This window comes from Tupaia chinensis, unplaced genomic scaffold, assembly GCF_000334495.1.
Source record: "Tupaia chinensis unplaced genomic scaffold, TupChi_1.0 Scaffold144589_1, whole genome shotgun sequence".
Lineage (NCBI taxonomy): Eukaryota > Metazoa > Chordata > Mammalia > Scandentia > Tupaiidae > Tupaia > Tupaia belangeri.
The window spans coordinates 37,613-57,247 of record NW_006204449.1 but is presented as its reverse complement, the minus strand read 5'-3'; the positions used below and the strand labels follow the sequence as shown (position 1 = coordinate 57,247).

General features: G+C 39.7%; 1 pseudogene; it reads right to left on the bottom strand.

Moving 5' to 3' along the window:
• Window positions 1-1,929: 1,929 nt before the first annotated feature.
• Window positions 1,930-19,635, bottom strand: part of LOC102495595 (ribosome production factor 2 homolog pseudogene) — a 32,992-nt pseudogene continuing 15,286 nt past the window's right edge.

Here is a 19,635-nt window from a genome sequence, read left to right as displayed (position 1 = left end):
CACAATCCCTTCTCCTCCATTCTCTCGTGATGTTGGGTATACACACACATGCACTCGGGATGAGTTTAAGCTACCAGGTCTGGGGCTCGAACTGTCATTCACTACATGGGAGTCTAGAGACATAGCCACTACACCAACTGCTGGTTCCATATGTATTTACTTTTGAGATTCTAAATATCATGGTTACTCCTCAAATTTTCACCCACTAAATTTAGCATTAATTAATTATTATTATTTTTTGAGAGGTTTTTGCTATAGGGCATGTATGCTCACCAGACAGACAGAGACAGAGAGACAGAAAGTGAGAAATCAGCCCACCTGGGGGATGGCCGTGCCACAATCCCTTCTCCTCCATTCTCCTCTTGGGACCTTGGGCATGCATGCATACACGCCCGGCATGAGTTTTAAGCCACTGGATCCGGGACACGAACCATGGTCGACTACATGGGAGTCCAGTGACATAGCCATTATGCTAACTGCTGGTCCCTCTTTTTTAAATTAAATATTAAGAGGACTGCCAAAGTGCTTTTCTTATTCTTTCATTTTGCTACATGGATAAATAAATAGACTGAAAACCATGTAGTCAACAAAAAAATGGGGAGAAGGAAAAGCTTATTATTGTGGTGTTTAGACATGCTCGCGATTTGGCCATAGTGGCCATTCCAAGCTGACTCCATGACCTGTTCTCATTTTTCTGTGAACACATTTTTACTTTCTGGTACAAGATGTTCTAAGCTCCTTTTGTATTTTCTCTGTCCCAGTCCTGGAACTGGTCAATTTCCATACAGATTCCTTTGAGGGGGAGAATGATATGTAGAAACCAAGCTCTGGGTACTATGGTATGTGTGCATATTGGCTGCTAGGGTTGTCACATGGTCATAGATCCCATAGTGAACAGGGCAGGGAGACAGACGTACATGTGTACATTGTATTGTATTTCTGCCTCAAAATATACTAAAACTGTGACTTCGAAGCCATACTTTCAATTCCAATCCCCTTAGTCATTTATTCTAGTTCTTCTCTCAGTATTTGTAACTAACTCTGTTTTCTGGCAGTGACCTGGCTCCTGAATCCTCATTATACTTGCTCACTTGTTCTGTTTGTATGTAAGCAGTCTCTCATCCCTGCCCCTCTGCAGATGCCCTCTTCACTTCTACTTGGACTTCTGTACCCTTCATCAGGTTGCCTCCACTGCTGCTCTTCCCAAATGGATGCCCGCTTCACTCCAGCCTTTCTCAGACACAATGGGCCAAGCCACCCTTTCATACAGATAATTGACCCTCCCAGTGTTCTAAAAGCTCAAGCTGGGCTACCTCTCTATCCCTATGTGTTTTCCTCCTCACTCTACTTAGCCTTTGAGATCTTATTCAATATTGTCCACTTTCAGGCCTTCTCTCATTTGAACTCCAACACTGCAGAGTGACTCTCCCATACTCATGCCTTTCTCATTCATCCAGACTCCCACACCATCTGGGCTGCCATAGCTGCCTGTCTCTCTCCCTGCACTGTTGAACTGAAATGCTCAGGAAGAGAAGAAGGAAAAGGGTGGGGGGGAAAGCTTAATATACCTTTTTTAATCAATAAGCCAAGCTCATTAAACAAGTAAGATGGCAGATTGGCCTCTCTTGGAGTGTGGGTTAGATGACTTCTCCTGACTTGCAGAACTCATCAACACAAAGCAAGAGTTTTGATTGGAATGACATTGAATATAAATAATTTTTTGGAGAAGATGTAATATAAAAATTTCCCAATTTATATTTTAATTGTCCTATCTTATTCAAAGTTTACCAAGTTCCCTGTAGAGAGGATTTACATGTATTTTTAAGATTTACTCTGGCTATTAGATACTTTGGACCCTATGATAAGTATTATTTTTTCAATAAATTTTATTTCTCATGTGTTGCCTGCTTATAGAAATAAAGTTGATACTTTTTGTATATTGAGCTTGGATTCAGCTATCTTGCTCAATTTGTGCATATTATTGGAATAGTAGTCTTTAGATTCTTCTGAGTTTTCTGTATAGACATCTATAAACTGTGATGGTTTTGCTTCTTTCATTCCTAGAGGTGTTATTTCTTTGTTGCACTGCAATAATGATATTGAGGAAAAGTGGAAATGTGGGTATCCATGTCTTGTTTAAATTGCAGAAAGAAAGCAATATTTTTCAGCAAGTATATGAGGGAACTTTAAAAAGATCAGGTAAAATGGAATTAAAGAACTGGGAACCAGCAGTTAGCGTAATGGCTATGTCACTGGACTCTCACGTAATCAACGGCGGTTCTTGTCCCGTACCCGGTGGCTTAAAACTCACGCTGGGCGCGTGTGCGTACGTGCCCAAGATCCCGAGAGGAGAATGGAGAAGAGATTGTGGTGTGACCATCCCCCCTAGAGGATGATTTCTCACTTTTTGTCTCTATGTCTCTCTCTATCTGGTGAGCACACGTGCCCTATAGTGAAAAACCTCTCAAAAAAAAAAAAAAGAATGAGTTTATTTTGGTGTGATTTTTTTAAAATCTAGTTTTTTCATATGGATTTTCACAGATTTTCATGAATATTTTTGAAAACACTTTGTATAGATGGTAGGCTTTGTATAGATGGTAGGCTTGTTTCTGGTGGATACCTTTTATTAATGTATGCTTTTTCTACTTCTGCCTGACAGAGCACCGTAAACTGAGTTTCTCTAAACTATATTCTATTTGCTATCACACAGTTTCTATGGGTAAAGAGTCTGGGTATGACCTGGCTGGGTTTCATAAGGGTGTGATTAAAGTGTCATCTGGGCTGCATTTTCCTTTGGAGGTTGATTAGGGAAGAATCTGTGTTTATTTAGTTTGGCAGTAGAATTTATTTGCTATGATGAAGGTCCACAACTATTTGCTAGCTCTTGGCTAGAGACTACCCTCAGGTGCTACAGGTTGCCCACATTTCCTAGAGACTATCTTCATTTCTTGGCCACGTGGGCTCTGATGGTTAATTTCCAGTGCCACCTTGATGGGATTAATGAATATCTAAAAACTTGGCTAAACATTACTCTGTGTGTGTTTTGTGAATGTTTCCTGAAGAGATTCATGTGTGAGTCCAAATGGGCTAGGTAGGAAACATCCACCCTCACTGCAGATGAGCACCATCAAATTGGCTGGGGCCAAAGAAAACAAGCGAGATGGCAGATTGGTCTCTCTTGTACTGTGGGTTGGATGACTTCTGCTGACTTGCAGAGCTCAAGGCTAACCTGCCTTTGGACTCCAGGACTTACAGCAGCCCTCCCTTGGGCTCTCAGCTTTTGGTAACTTCCCTACTTCAGAGGCTTTTGGACTTGGACTGTCCCTGCCACCAGCATCCCAGGGTCTCCAGCTTGCAGACCACCTGTTGTAGAACTACTTAGCTGCCAAAATCATGAGAGCTAATTCTAATACATCCCCTCTCATAGATCCGTATATATGTCCTAATGGTTCTGTAACTCTAGAGCGCCCTAATACAGATATTCATATGAAAAATTGTTCTAAAGGAACAGACATTTTAAATTACTATTTTAGTTTTCACTATAGGGTGCATGTGAGACAGATACAGACACAGAGTGAAATTGAGAAATCACCTTCCAGGGGTGATGACCATACTGCAATCCCTTCTCCATTCTCCTCTTAAGATTTTGGACACACAGACATGCCCAATATGGCTTTTCAAGCTGCTGGGTCCAGGACTCATACTGCCATGTGGGATCAGTCAGTTATGTGGGATCTAGTGGCCTTAACTTCCACCTTCAGGCTCTCAAATTTTTTCTAAGTTTTTTTTTTTTTTTTGTATTTGTTTGTGATGAAAGAGAGAGAGATAGAGAATGAGAGAGAGAGGCATTACACCAAAATACCTCCTCTCTAGCCATCAGAAACTTAGGCACTCATGCATGCACCTGGCATGTTTTTAGGTTCAGCTGGAGATCCAAACCAGTGATCAGCCATGTGCTCCATGTGGTCCTCTGTACTACAGTTCAGTCTGCTACCAACAGTGCTGCAGGCTGGACCAGGAACATGACTTTAAAGGTGAATTCCCTTACTTGGTTTTGGGGTTTCTGTGTGATATGATTAGACCTAAAAATGCTAAGGACCCTATTTCTAATAGTACAGAGAACACTGATAGTCTATAAATAAGTGCATTTGATACTTTTATTCACCTCTTTTAAGAGGCAAGATATTTAGGAACATTATGCACATTTGTTAAAAGACAAGGAATATAATGATGTTGGTTGATTGTTTTTAGCGTAACTAAAGTAATGAAAGAAAAGGATAAGCTCACAGGTTTGATTTCTTGGCTCAAGCCCCACAGAAGAGACCTTAGGGTTTCTAAATGTGCCTGGGAATGTGGTAGGCAGTTAGTCATGAGTGGGCAGCTCTAAGAGAAAAACAAAAGGCTTACCTAGCCCTGGGCACCAGAAGAGTGAGGCAATTTGCTGTCTTCCTTCCTTGGGGACTGAGGGAAGCACACAGGGATGATTCATTTTCTTTTACCAAAATCCCTAAGTAAGCATCTTGGTCAATGCCCTAATTCTAATTAGGGTGATGGGCTAATTGGGCAGTCTAGTTGGGGCAACATGGCTCACATTGGGCATGCACAATTAGGTGATCAAGTTCCTCATTCTTTACCTGTGAGGAAGGTGTGCAGGTACAGAAAAAAAAAAAAGAAAAAAAAAAGAAAAACAAAAAAACGTGTGGATTTGAATTCAAAGGGAGGACATAGGCAGTGTATCAGGCCTCCCACTAATGAATATTCATGACCTCTAATAATAAAATAATGGTTGACCAGTGCCTAGTACAGTTGACATTTGGCAGTCTGCCCACCGAGGGGTCTTCTGGGTGTATTTTTCTTTCTTATTAAATCTTTGTTTTTCTACCTACTTTTTCTTTGGTTATGGTCTTATTTTGTGCCTAGGGACAGATCTCTAATTTTAGTGATCTGGATCTGAAGAACCAGGGATTTCACAACACAGTCGACACTCTCCCATCCATTAACAGGAATAGAATCTTCTCTCTCATAGCTAATGTGTGGAAATTGCCAAAAATCAAACAAAAACACTCATTATGTGATTGGTTGAGTTAGAGCAAAAACTAAGCTCTCAGAATGGGAAAATACAGACAGTTAAATTGATGGTATTGGCTGGAAAAGAGTGGGACCCCATAAACTGAGATGGAGAGGTGTAGAAAAACTCCAGTGAGGCTAAGGGCACTGTGTGCCTCAACTTGGATATCTGGTTTGCCAGAGAAAATGGTTTCTTCACCTCACACAGTAGCGTCATGCCCACATACAAGGGTATTGGTCTTTCCAGCTCTGTCTGAGAGATAAACCCTGAATTGATGGAAGAAATGATAATAGCATCCCCCGGAGGCAGTTGGTAAACAACACAATGCTGATTTTCCTCAGAACCCACACCCATCACTTCTCTTTGCTTCTAGACCTATAGCTAAATGCAAGTCCCAATGAGTACCCAAAGGTGAGGTATGAAGTATGACCCATGAAGATGTACTATGCTCCAAATGAACTACTGGAGTTTCCTTATTACACAAGCATGAGTCCAGAAAATGAGTGGAAACTGATATTAAATGTGTGGAATAATGTTCATAAAGTTGGACTAGGCCCAAAGCGTTGATAGAGGCCCATTCTGATTTACTATTTTCCTGGGTAGAGGAAACTCTAATGACTTCCATCTGGCCTCTCCCGCCATAATAGTCCTCACTCCACACATTAGGGAAAAAATATGGGGATTGTGCCAGCTGCTAAGTGTATCTTTTTCAATGATTCATTCTGGAACAAGGTAAATGACAACTGGATTGGTTCAGAGTCCCACTAGAAGCACTGGGATTCAGAAGTCCCTATTCTAACTGGAAGGCCATAGTGAACTTTCTGATCTCATGGAATCAATATTAGCTCAATGAATCTGCAATGAATGTTGGAGCTTGGGGCAGTATGGAAGGTACTAATAATTTGGTGGTGATTTGGATGAAACATGGATCAAAAGATGTCCTACTATGAGTGAGATGGAGAGGCCCAATCTCTAGTTTACCATAGAGAAAGGGATTCAGAGATTGGTGGAGACTGGAATTCTAGAATGTATTTGTCACTTTAAACCTGCTTCCCCACACTGAGAAGGTCCAGAGGGCATACCTTTCACCAACACTTTGGGAAATACATTTGTGAGGGGAGCCCAACATCCCTGAAAGGATCCATGACCTCTCTTCTCTGTAGGTTGGATCTTACAATGGGAATGGCAGTCACTCAATGGGAAAACATAAATACAATGGGAATAGTGAGACACGTGATGGAAGGGGTCAAGTAGCAGCACTCTATCACCAAAGGCATGGTGTGCATAGACACCAGAAGGGTGGCAGAGACAACACAGCACCTTTAGTCAGACTGTGTAGATTTATGGCATTGGCTACTTAATAATTATTGTGATCCTAGAAGTCAAATAGATAGGAAGCCTACTAAATTATTTTTTTAAAAAAACATTGTCAGAGGGCATGCCAGTGTGACAAAGAAAAGTGGCAAGGGTAAAAACATCCCCTAATAGGGCATGATTATACTGTAATCCCTTCTCCATTTCTCCATCCTGTCAGGACTTGGAGGATGCACCTACACCCACCAGTTTGTATTTCAAAGTGCTGGAGCTGGGATCTGAACTGCGGTTGGCCATGTAAGTTATGGCTCCCTTAACTGTCAGGCCACAACTCCAGCCCAGGAAGCCCATTACCTTCTTAGTTGATCTATATAAGTAGATAATTTCCTAGTCATTGAACTAACATCCAACTCAAATCATAAAAACAGAAAATCATGGCCCCTCAATCAATTCCCAGACTTCAGCCAATTTATAGACCAGAAATCCTTTGAAAGAAGAGGAGGTTGAGTGTCTCTAGGAGAAGAGAATCTCAATACACTACTGAAAACTTACACTGTTAATCTTTTTCCCATTTTCCCCTATAGTCTTTTACCAGGGTAACTGTTCCTTGGGGGACGGATAATGATGGAGACCTGTGTAGACTACTGGATATTGGCTCAGAACTGATGTTGGTTCCAGAAGACATCAATTGCAGCTGTTGTCATAGATGCAGTTTCATTGCTTGAGCAAGTAAACACATATCCTGGTACCTGGTATGCAGCTCATGATCTGGCAAATACTTTTTTGTCCATACGTGTCCACCAAAAGTAGTATTTTGTTTTTGCTTTTCCAACTGGAAAGACCAGCAGTAAGCCTTCACTTTCCTGCCACTATCAACACAATTTAATTTGCAGGGCTCTCGATTGCCTTTCCTTTCATCATAATAACACATTAGTCAATTATATTGGTGACATTATGTCGACTGAACCAAAAGAGTATAAAATATTGACTTCTCTGGTCTTATTAGTGAGACAACTGTGGCTCAGAGGATAGAAAATATTAAAAATTTGACTAAAACTCAAAGGCCTTCTCCTTCAGAAAAATTTCTAGGGGCCCAGTGATGTAGGGCATGTTGATTATTCCTGCTAAGGGTAAGGATAAGTTATCGCAATGATCACTTGTACAACTGAGAAAGTGCACAAGCGGGGGTAAGTCTTTTTGAACTTGGGAGGCAACACATTCTTCATTTGAAATTGTTATTCTGGTCCAGCCACCAAGTGACATTAAAAGCTTCAAGTTTTGGGTGTGGGGAGGAATAGCAGAAGGCTCTGCAACAGGCCTAGGCTGCTGGTCGAGAGGTTCCATTACTTGAGCCATATCATTCAGAAGGTCCAATGGTACTTGAGGTGTCAGTGATGTATAAAAGTGCTGTTTGAAGCTTTTGGAAGGGTACTATAGGTAAATCCCAGCAGAGGACCTTGGATTTGGGGGAAGCCCTGCTGTCATCTGCAGAAAACTATTCTCCCTTTGACAGGCAGTCTTCAGCCTGCATCTGGGCCTTAGAAATCAAACCTGTCACCATGTGCTACCAAGTTACTGTGCAACCTGAACCACCCATCAAGACCTGAGTGAGTGCTTTCAGACTCCCAAATCCATTAAGTTGGCTATGCGTGGTAGTATCCCTCAGGAAACGTAAGTGATAGATACATGACTGGGCCTGAGCTTGTCCTGAAGGCACAAGTTACATGAAGAAGTGGCCCATAGTTCCTACTCTGCTACACTGCCTTTTCTCTCCTAACCTACACCCATGGCCTCATTAGGGGTACCCTAGCATCAGTTGTTGGAGGAGAGAAGATGTGACCCTGCTTTACAGGTTCTGTAACCTGCACAATATGCAACCACCCGAAAGTGGACAAAATAGCATCGCCTTTTTTGGGTCATTAAAGGGCAGTGATGAGGGAACGTCCTCTCAATGTATAGAACTATGGGCAGTGCATGCTCTATGGTTGTGCACTTGTTTGGAAGGAAAAGTATCCAGATGTCCAACTGAACATCTGTTTCCTGGTCTGTAGCTGATAGTTTGGCCATGTGATTGAGGACGTTGAAGGAGCATAGTTGGAAAATCAGCGACAAAGCAATTTGGGGAAGAGGTTGTAGATAGACCTCTCTGAGTGGGCAGAGGATCTAAAGATATTTGTGTTTCCATATGAATGCTCATCAAAGAGTGATCTCAGCAGAGGAGTACTTTAATAATCAAGTGGATAGGATGCTACATTCTTTAGATTCTATTAAACCTCCTTCTCCAGCCACCCCTGCTGGTATCATGAGCAACGTGGTCATAGTGGCTTGAATGGAGATTGTGCATGGGCTCAGCTATGTGGACTTCCACTCACCAAGTCTGGCCTGGATTTAGATGCTGATGAGTGCCCAGTCTGCCAGCAGTGGAGACCAACATTAAGCCCCAGATATGGCACTATTCCCCAGGTTGATCAGTTAGCTTCCTGGTGGCAGGCGATTACACTGGACCTCTTTGATCTTGGAAGGGACAATGTCTTGTCCTTCTGGGATAGACAATCTGGATGGGGATTTGGCATTTCTGTAGTCAGTGCTTCTGCCTATACTACCACCTGTGGACTTACAGAACATCTTATCTATCATAATGGTATTGCACACAACACTATGTCTGATCAAGAAACTTATGTCCCAGCCAAAGAAGTATGGCAAAAGGCTAGGTTCAGGATATTCACTGGTTTTACCATGTTCTCCATTATCCAGAACCAGCAGGCTTGATAGAATGGTGATTCATAGTCACTGCACCAGCTAAATGATAGTATGTACTTTGCAGGGCTGGGACAAGGTTCCAGAAAATTACATGTGGTCCAAATCAGCACCCAGTGTATGGAACTGTTTCTCCCATAATCAGCATTTATAGGCATAGAAATCAAGGGGTGAAAATGAAAGTGGCAGCACTCATGATTAGTAACCCACTAGCAAAAATTTTGCTTTCTTTTCCTATGACATTATGCTCTGGTGGTCTGCAGGTCTTAGTTCCTGTGAGAAGAATGCTTTCACTAGGAAACATAGCAATGATTCCATGGAACTGGAAGTTACCATTGCCATCTCAGCTCTTTGGAGACCTTGTGCCTCTGAATCACCCATCTAATTAGGCAGTTACTGTGTAGGTTACCAAGACTACCAAGAAGAAATTGACCTACTGCTCCACAATGGAGCTAAGGGAGAGTACATCTGGAATACAAGGAACCCCTGAAGTTGTCTCATAGTATAACCATGATCTGTGAGTAAGGTCAGTTGGAAATCACAACCCTCAAAATAGGCAAGGCTACAAATGGCCCAGATAAAACGAAGGTCTGGGTCACCTGTTGAGGTAAAGAAACTGTGACAAGCTGAGGTATTTCTGAAGGCGAAAGCAAAGGAATACAGAATGGTTAATAGAAGTTACTTATAAACACCAGCTATGCTCAAGTGACCAGTAACTGAAAAAAAAAGGACTGTAATTGTATGAATATTTCTTCCCTTACTTGCTAAGAATACATTTATTTGTATGTAGAGATACACAAATAGGGTTTTTATTTTTTGAGAGGTTTTTGCCATAGGGCATATACACTCGCCCGAAAGAGAGACAGAAAGTGAGAAATCACCCCCAAGGAGATGGCTGCATCGCAATCCCTTCTCCTCCACTCTCCTCTTGGGATCTTGGACACACACGCACTTGTGCCCAGTGTGATTTTAAGCCACTGGGTCCAGGACTTGAACCACGGTCAACCACATGGGAATCTAGCAACATAGTCATTACACCAACTGCTGGTCCCTACAAATAGTTTTAATAGATTTAAGTGCTTTTTATTTTAATTCCTCTTTATCCCATCATCATGTAAGATAAGTTGTATTGACTTTTTATCAGAATCTGAGTATTTGCTAATTTTACATCATACTGTTTACATTAGGGGATATTGGGAGGACAGGGAATACTACCCAAGGACTTTTATCTCTTCTTCAGGGGAAAGGAGTAGTGCATTCCTGGTGTATGCAGGATAGTTGCTTGATGTTAGGTGGAACTATTACCTTGTTACTGTACTTACTTGGATATTGAGTATGGTTTCAGGTGATGTGGATTACAGTTGTCAAGTTAAGAAGTTGTGGATAAATGTGGCTAATTTTAGGTGCCAACTCGACTGAATTAAGAGGTACCTAGAGAGGTGACAGCAGGTGGTGTGGTGGTTAAGGCACTGGGCTCCCACGTGGTCAATCAGAGTTTGAGTCCTGGGCCTGATGATGTCCTTTCTCATTTTTCCTTTCTCTCACTCTGTCTCTTTCTCTCTGGTGAACACATGCACTACAGCAAATTTTAAAAATAGTAACAATAAATAAAAATAAACAAATAAATACATTTTTAATAAAGAAAAGGTACTTAGAGATATGATAAAGGGTTATTTCTGGGTGTGTCTGTGAGGGTATGTTGGTGGACTGAGAAGGAATCTACACTCAATCAGCAGTGTTTACCAAAATTATGAGAACTGGTTGTTCTGGACAGAGCTGCACTGGGCCTTAGCAGACTAGATGAAGCTAAAATGAAATCTCTTATGCTAAATGCCATATAATCAAACTGAGACTTTAAAGAAGCAGACAGATCACAAACAGATCAGTTTTTCTTTAAAACAAGCTTCAATTTACCTGAGTCATGGTAGAACCCCTACAAAAAAACAACCTGATGTCACCTAGGGTAATCTGAAGCTTTCTTTCTATTGTTCTTTTTGGTTGCTCTTGTTCTGACCTTAAAAAAGCCACTGTTTTACTGTATACCACATTGGGAGCTTTTGTTCTGTATTATAGAATGGAGGATGCCTGACTCACGAATTGCAGATACAAGAGCCAAGTAGATCTATAATAAAATCTGTTGAAATTTTGTCTTTTGATAGTAGGCATCTTGTTTTGTTTTAAGAGATGTTTCATTATAGGGCATTTGTGCTCACCAGAGAGACAGAGACAGACAGACAGAGAGAAAAAATAAGAGAAATCACTTCCCAGGGGGGATGGCCACACCACAAACACTTCTCCTCCATTCTCCTCTTGGGATTTTGGGCAAGCATGCACACACACCCAGCGTGGGTTTTAAGCTACTGGGACCAGGACGCAAACTGTGGGAGTCCAGCAATGTAACCATACTGCCATCTGCTGGTTTTGATAGTGGGAATCTTTGAATTTGCTGGGGGTCCTGATGTAACAAAAAAGAGAGAGGGAAAGCAATTTTGTCTCTCTTTCTCCTGGAGCTTGGACACTCCTCTTCACCCACTGCCAATCTGAATTCCATACTTTCTAGCCTGTAGGCTCCAAAACTCATATCAACAGACCCCCAGGTTCTTAATACCATTGATTCCCTGGTTCTGAAAGCTTGGGACTTGGACTGCTCACTCTATCAGCACCCCAGGGTCTCAGCCTGTAGATGGCCTATTGTGGGACTTTGGAGTCTCCATAACCACACAAGCAAATTCTCGTAATACATCCCTCTCCTCTCTCTCTTTCTTTTGGCACACTTCTATACTATATATGTAAATACACCTTTCTCTAAATATATGTGTATATATTTAGATCCTATTGCTTATATGTGTGTGTGTGTATAAGTATATATTGCCAGTGTGTGTGTGTGTGTTTATATATATGCATATATGTATACACATATACATATATTTATGTAATCCCTCTCTTGAGAACACTGACTAATCTATACCACAATGAAAGTGGAACTATTAATACATGCTACAACATGGAAGACCTTCAAAAAAATGCTAAATGAAAGAAACAAGACACAAATAATATAGACTGTATGATTCTCTTTACATACAATTTTCAAAAAAGGCAAACCTGCAGAGACATATATCTGTGGTTGCCCGAGGTTGGAAGTCGGATCAGAGACTGGCCACCAACTAGCACAAGAAAATGCTGTGGCCAAGGAAATTCCAAAATGATCTAAAACTGGATTGAGGTGATGGTGGTGAGGGCTTATCAGTTTCCTCAAAATCTCTGAATAGTACTCTTACTAGAGGGGACTTCTTTGCTATAAATTATACCTCAATTAAGCTGGCTTTTTTTTTTGGATTGTATAGTCTTTTTTTATTAATTTATTTATTTTCATTTCATTTTCTTCCATACATTCAATCACATTATTATTTGTCTTACAAATTGGATATTTCAACAGGTGAACACCTTTCCCCAGCACCATCGATAAAACCACGAAGATCTTCAACAGATAATACCACACCTCTCTGTGCCATTAATGCTTTTCCTCCCTGTCCCTCCCCCAAATGTCCTTCCTCAGACCCTCTTTCACACACACTATATCTGGTATTTACATCTATACACTGCGTTTCTATATCCTTTAGACAATTAGTTTCAGTCATGGAGTGCAGACACATGGTATATATTAAGTGGGGACATACAATGCCTCTCCTTCAGAGTATGGCTTGCTTCACTCAGCAGTAAGTCTTCCATATTCATCCACTTCCTATCAAAAGCAAGCTGGCTTTTTTTTCAAAGGCAAATAAAATGACATTTGAAAGCGAAATGGATAATTTACATTTGAGAAGAGATAAGAACACTTTAAAAGGGTATAAATTTGAAAATGAAGAAGTCACAGTAATTTCTCAGTAGACCAAAGGGTAATATGGCATCAATGATCTGTAAAGTGTCATGATATTTAGAATAAGACACTAAGTATCTGTTTATTTATTTTTAACAATGAGTCATGAATTATTTTGTTTATTGTAGGACTGAATTTCATCATGACATTCCCTTTCTGGTGGTCAGATGGTGTCATAGCAATAAAACATGGCATTTTTGTGAAGATCACCCACATGGGAAGGTTCTCAGTTTGAGTCTGGAAACCTTTCTTAGTGTGGGACACATGTGTCCATGATTGGGGGTTGTCTAAGGCTAGGAGTGGATCATGAATTTTAGACTCCATTGAGGGTGCTATCTCTCTCTTTCTGTGTCTCTCTTGCTCATGGAAGAAGTAAGTAAAATGAATGGTTTACATTTTAAAAATTCTTCATTGTTATGCAAATCATGAATGTATCCTTATTTATTTATTAGCCTATAAATATCACTTTTCTAAGTATTAAAGCTGCTTATCACTCCTGGCCCTCTGACTGTGTTGGCCATCTGGGTGCAGTTTTAGGGCTGTGGATCCTCCTCTCCAGGCAGGGACTCCCCTTCCAGATCCCACTGCTAGGCAGATCGACAAGTTTCACCATCCCTCTTGCTCTTCCCTGTTTCTCTGTCCCTTCTAATTTTTTTCTCTCAAAAGAAAGCTTTTCTGCCCCCTTTTTTGCCTTTCTGTTCTTAATTTATCTCCTTTCCCCTCAACTAGGACAGAAAGCTGGCTCTGAAAGCTTGGGATTTGGACTGCTCATGCAGTCTACCTCTGACTTTGGTGGCCCCTCACATGGCCCCCACACACGCCATGTGGTTTTCTATTTTTAACCCAATTTCATTATTTACCCTTTGATTTCTTTTATTTCCTCTTTCATTCTAGTTCTTTCCTTCCCTTTTCTTTGCTTTTTTCTATTTCTATTTCCTACATTATTTTTCTTTACTTTCCTATTTTACTGCTCAGCCCTTACCCACTTCCTAGAGAAGACTAGGTACATAGTAGCTAAACATCTGTATGTTGTGAATTTTACACAATTCTTTGCACCCCACTGTAGTTTTTGCAAGAAGAGTGAAATTCCACTTCATAAATCCATTTGCAAACTTATCCTGTGATTCCCACACCGGAGGACACAGTAGAAAAGAGAAAATAGTAACAAACAATTTCACAGTAAGGTGAATACATGAGCTCACAGCCACAGACTACCTCTGCAAGAAATTAGTCAAAAGTAAACAATTACCAAATGACTAAAAATCAGAGAAGACTCCCAAGGATGAGAGAATCAAGTAATACATCTCCAGCAATGGACCACTGTAACTCATCTCCAAGTAGAGAAAATTTAGAGGACATTACTGAAATGTCAGAAAAAGAATTTAGTGTGATAATAAAATTTATGGCAACAAAATTCAATGAGATGTAAGAGAAAAGAAATGTTGAGCTCCAAGAAATGAGAACGTCCTTCCATTATGTGAAAGAAGAATTAGACACCATAAAAAAGAAACAGAACTGTTAGATATGAAGGCTGTAATACAGTAATCAAAACTTCCCTTGAAAGTATTAAAAGCAGGTTAGACCACACAGAAGATAGAATCTTGGGATTAGAAGACAAAACTTCTGACCTAGAAAAAATAATCAAAACTACTGAAAACATGGCCAAGAAAACTGAATAGTATATGAGAAATACTAGATACCATGAAATGCCCAAACATCCAAATAATTGGTATTTCAGAAGGTGAAGAAAACAGTAAAGGCATTGATAATCTATTCCATAAAATTCTTGAAGAAACTTTCCAAGTTTAGAAAGGCATTCAAATATCCAGGCCCAAGAAATACAAAGAACCTCAGGTAGAATTAATCCAAGAAGATCCTGTCCACGGCACATCATAGCTATATTAGCCAAAACCACAAAGACAAGATACTAAGATTGGTGTAATGACTATTCAGTGGACTCCCATGTAGTCAACCGTGATTCCAATCCCAGACCCAGTGGCTTAAACTCATGTGGGGTGCATGTACACGTGTGCCTGATATCCTGAGAGAAGAAAGGAGGAGAAAGGATTGTGGCATGGCCACCCCCTGGGAGATGATTTCTTGCTTTCTGTCTCTCTGTCTCTCTCTGTCTTTCTGGTGAGTGCACATGCCCTATAGAAAAAAACTCTTAAAAAAAAAAAAAAAAGAAACATCAAATCACTTACAAAGCCTATCCCATAGGATAACACGGGACCTCTCAGTGTAACAATCCAAACAAAGAAAGAATGGGGAAATATATTCAAAGTGATAATGAGAAACAATTTCAAATGAGGATATCATACCTGGTATGACATTCTTGGAGAAACAAAATCTGAAAGAATTTACCAACTCCAGAACAACTCTCCAAGAAATTCTAAAAGGAGTACTATACCAAGAAAACTAAAGACAGACAGACAGCAATAAGAGAACAAAAAGCAACTGAGTATATGGCCAACTTAATGGTAAGGACAAGTGTGGAAATATCAGTAATAAGGTTGAATGTTAATAGATTAAATTCTCTGATCAAGAGATAGACTTGCTGAACGGATTAAAAATCAGAAACCCTCCATCTGCTGTCTACATGAAACCATCTCATGGACAGAGATATTCATAGACTAGAAATGAAGGGCTAGAAAAAGGTATTCCATGCGATTGGAAACCAAAAAAGAGCAGGAGTCACTATACTGAGTTTGGACAAAATAGACTTTAAGACAAAAACCATAAGAAGAGACAAAGAAGGGCATTATATAGTAGTAAAAGGGATAATTCACCAAGGAGATATAATGCTTACAAATATCTATGCACCCAAGTGAGGGGCACCCAAATATGTAAAGGAAAGACTGCTGGATTTAAATGGAGACATAGACTGTGAAACAAAAGTTGGCTATCTCAACACCCATTGTCTCCTTTAGACAGGTCAATGAAACAAAAATACAAGCAAAGCGATTCGGGACCTAGATGATACTATAAACCAGATGGATGTCATAGACATCTACATAGAAACACAGTAAATTGTTATATCTGATATAGGGGGGGAAGATGGTGGGTGAAGGAGTAGAGTCTGAGGAAGGACATTAAGGAGAAAAATAGAAAGGCATAGCTTTAATAGGACAAAGAAATGGGGTATTATATGTTGAAGATAATTTTATAGTATTATCAACTGGACTTGGGAGAAATGTACACGTGTTGGAAGATTCACTTTGCATGCTAAATACCGTTATTGATGTATAAAAGAACTTGAAATAAAGAAAAAATAAAATGAAAAATTCAAAAGGAAGGAACCCTCACAAATTTATTCTATGAAGCCTCCATAATCTTGATACAAAAATCAGACAAGGACATAAAACAAAATGAAACAAAACAAAACACTACAGACAAAATATATCAGGTGAATACAGATGTAATAATTCTCAACAAAATGCTAGAAAATGAAATCTAATAGCATATTAAAGACCATATGTCATTAACAGGCTTATCTGAAGGATGAAAGGACAGTACAATACATGCAAAACAGTAAGAGTAATACATCACATTAACAGAAGAAAAGATAAAAACTATATGATCATATAAATTGATGCAGAAAAAAGCTTTTGAAAAAATAGAACATGCCTTCATGACTAAGACTCTCAGCAAAAACAGGTAGAAAAGGACACTTCTCAACACAAAGAGATTCATATATGATAGACCCATAGCTAACATTATAATGAAAGGGGGAAAACTGAAATCTTCTCCGTTAAAACCTCCACAACAAAGGAAACAATAGTAAGTGAAGAGACATCCCTTCAAATGAGAGAAAATATTTTCAAATTATGCTTCAAATAAAGGGTTGATAATCAGAATATACAGGAAACTCAAATAGCTCACCTGTTTTGTTTTTTTTTTTTTTTTTTTTAAGGAATAATCCAATTTAAAAATAGGCAAATGAGCTGAACAGCTAACTCTCTAAGGAGGACATCAGAATGGCCAAAAGCATAGGAAAAAGTGCTCAACATCTCTTATTACAAAGGAAATACAAATCAAACCCACAATGAGATACTGTTAAACCCTAGTTACAAGGGTTGTGATTTAAAAAATTAAAAAATAAATAAAAAATTAACAAGTGTTGGTGAGGCTATAGTGAAAAGGGAACAGAGAGGTCAGGTAGGTGTCAAAAGTCTGATTTTTTTAAAAGAGGTTTTTGCCTTAGGTGCATAAATTTGCCAGACACACAAACACACACACACACACACACACACACACACAGACACACACACACACACACACAGTGAGACCGAAAGTGAGAAATCATCCCATGTGGGGATAGCCACACCATAATCTCTTCTCTTCCATTCTCCTCCTGGGATCTTGGGCAAGCATGCACATGTGCCACGTGTGATTTGACAGCCACTGAGTCCAGGACTTGAACTGCAGTCAGCCATGTGGAATCCAGCAATGTAACCACTATGCTATCTGCTGGACCCCAGAAGGTTGATTGACGGTAATGTAAACAGAAAGGGAAAGCGACAGACTGCAGAGTGTCTGAATGGATTTTGTATTGTTGTAATATATACCTAGGGCTGAGTGAATCATGAAGATAAAGAAGTTAAATAACTCATAATGGTGATGGCTGGAGAGTTCAAAATGTGTAACAAATGGCAGAAAGCAGAACTTGCAGCAGAGAAGAGTATGGCCTGCATCCATGTGACTTTCTCTATGACATTCTGGTCTCATTCTATCTGATTTTAGTCCCTCCCAAACTCAATCATAGATGCTCTGTCCTAATGATATTAGGACACTCAAAGGTCTCACCACCGGAAACCCTGAGTCAATCAGGTTTTCACCTAATGCCTTTACAATATATTCAGGTACCAACACACGAATTTCTGGAGAACAACCAATCACCACCTACTAAGTCTAATTCCAAAACATGAAACTTTGGAGGACAAAAAAATGATCTATGCCACAACATGGGGCAAATAAAAATAACATGAGTTCAGCAAATTATCCTTATATCCTTCTGAAATTTTAAGTTAGGAAGCTGGAAAGGCAAGGTCTATTGTCAAGTCTTGGATGGATTTGTTACTACTGAGCACTGTTGGGCTGATGGTTTAAAGCAAATAAAGGCAGAGTTCTCTATGTCATTTTGGTTTGGGATGATGTCACCTGTGTAGTTGTCATCTCCCACTGTAACAACTTGGGTGGGGCAATATCATCAGAAACATTGTACAAGGCCAATCAGTTGGCCTTCCTAGCTGATTATGCATACTGGGGAGGGATTAGGATTTTCAGGGAGCCCTAGCCTATGTATTTGTGATAGTGTTTAAAGTATGATTTTGCATTTATTAGCCATATTGATGGTTTTACATAAATCAAAAATGTCCTTGGGATCTGCTGGGGTACATCTTGCAAAGTACTTCACTGCCTTATGATCTATGTGGCCTGCATACTCCTTTAATCACCTATAGAGATTTTAAACAAAAGCATAACATTAGATTAAGGTGATCTTGTGTAGATATTTTCCCCTATGAATCTTGGCTTTGTCCCCAAGAATATGGGTAGGAAAACTAGCACATAAGTACAAAAGAGGGAAAACTCTTGGGCCTGCTTCTCTATGTTTATCTTTAACAGTAAGGAGTGGTATTCTGACTAGCATAGGCAACGTTTCTATGATAGTCATTTATGGTAGGAAGTCTCTAGTCTTGATGGCAGACGGGATGTAACCTGTTAAGGATTGCCTTTAGCAAGATCTTGGCTCAACTGGGCATTTCCAACCAGGGGGTGTTTCTCCCCTTCTCTCTTTCTGTCTCTCTCTGGTGACTGTACACACCCTCTGGTAATTGGAAAAAAAATAAGTGACACCAAAAGTTGATTTTTTAAAGAATTATTTATTTATTATTGTTATTTAATTTGACCAGAGAAAGACAGAAAGAGAGAGAAATGGAAAATGAGAAAGTGAGCTTCTAGGTCTGGGGCTCAAACTACTCCATGTGGGAGTCCAGCACCTCAACCACCATGCCACCTGCTGGTCCCAAATGCTTACTTTCTAAAGAGATAAAAACTGACATATCTTTATGAGATTAACAAGAGAGAGAGAAAGAAAGAGAGGAGAAGCAAGTTATCACACACAAAAATAAAAGGACTATTATTACTAGTAATTTTAAAGAAATATAATGCATAGAAGATAATAGTACAACAACAAGTTGGATAACCTAGATGAAATGGACCAATTTCTAGAAGTACACAAGGAACTAAAATTGAACTATGAAGAAATAGAAAATCTAATTAGACCTATGACTAGTGGAGATTTAATCACTAATCAAAACCCTCTAACAAAGAAAAACCCAGGACTAGATGGCTTCAGTGGAAAAAAAGACCAAATATTTAAAAAAGAATTAAAAAATCTTTTCAAAGTCTTCCACACAACTGAAGAATAGGGAATACTTCCGAATTGAGTCTATGAGGCCAATGTCAACATGAGAGCAAAGTCTGGGACAACACTACAAGAAAAATATATCTATTGAGAAATTATCCTTGATAAAAACTGATGCATAGGGACTAGCAGATTGTATAATTGTTAAGTTGCTGAACTCCTACATAGTCGACCACAGTTCAAGTCCCAGAC